Raw genomic sequence first — 655 nt, forward strand, 5'->3', positions numbered from 1 at the left:
CTCACTCTCTCCTCCTCTCTCTCTCTCTCTCTCTCTCTCTCTCTCTCTCACTTGACAGTGGCTAGCTATATAAAACTATGTATGTATCTTTAAATGTGTGAATTCAAAGACCGGCCTTCACATGCTTGAATTGTTTTGTGATTTTGTTTGTGACAATCCAACAAGAGGAGGATTGCTCCTCCCATATATATATATAATATAATGTCCACCAGACAGAGCACCAGGCAAGGCAATTCCTCGGGGCCGATCTTTTCATAATGAATGAATGAATCCTCGTCAAGTTGACTCAGCAGTACTGATCGAGTAGCTAGTGGCATATATGGCCCATGCACATATAGGGGTATAGATCTAACTGTGCTCCAAATTACAAAGCAAATTAAGTCAGCCCCCCACAGCTAGCGGCAGAACTCGATCGGTTTGCAGTGCACTACGTACTAGTTCCACCATGGCCCGCTCCGGCTACCGTGGGCCGTTTTTCTCGCCACTCGTGCCTTTTTCTTAGTTGCCGGCATACATATAGACGTATACTAGCTATTTGATGATTGATCGATGTGGGTATATATATAGTTAGACCCATTTATCTATATACGTCATAGAATATATATTCACTCGCTCGTTTGAACTTAAACTTTGAAGAAGCACTAAATTAAGCCAC

The sequence above is a fragment of the Fragaria vesca genome, linkage group LG2 (genome assembly GCF_000184155.1).
Source record: "Fragaria vesca subsp. vesca linkage group LG2, FraVesHawaii_1.0, whole genome shotgun sequence".
NCBI lineage: Eukaryota > Viridiplantae > Streptophyta > Magnoliopsida > Rosales > Rosaceae > Fragaria > Fragaria vesca.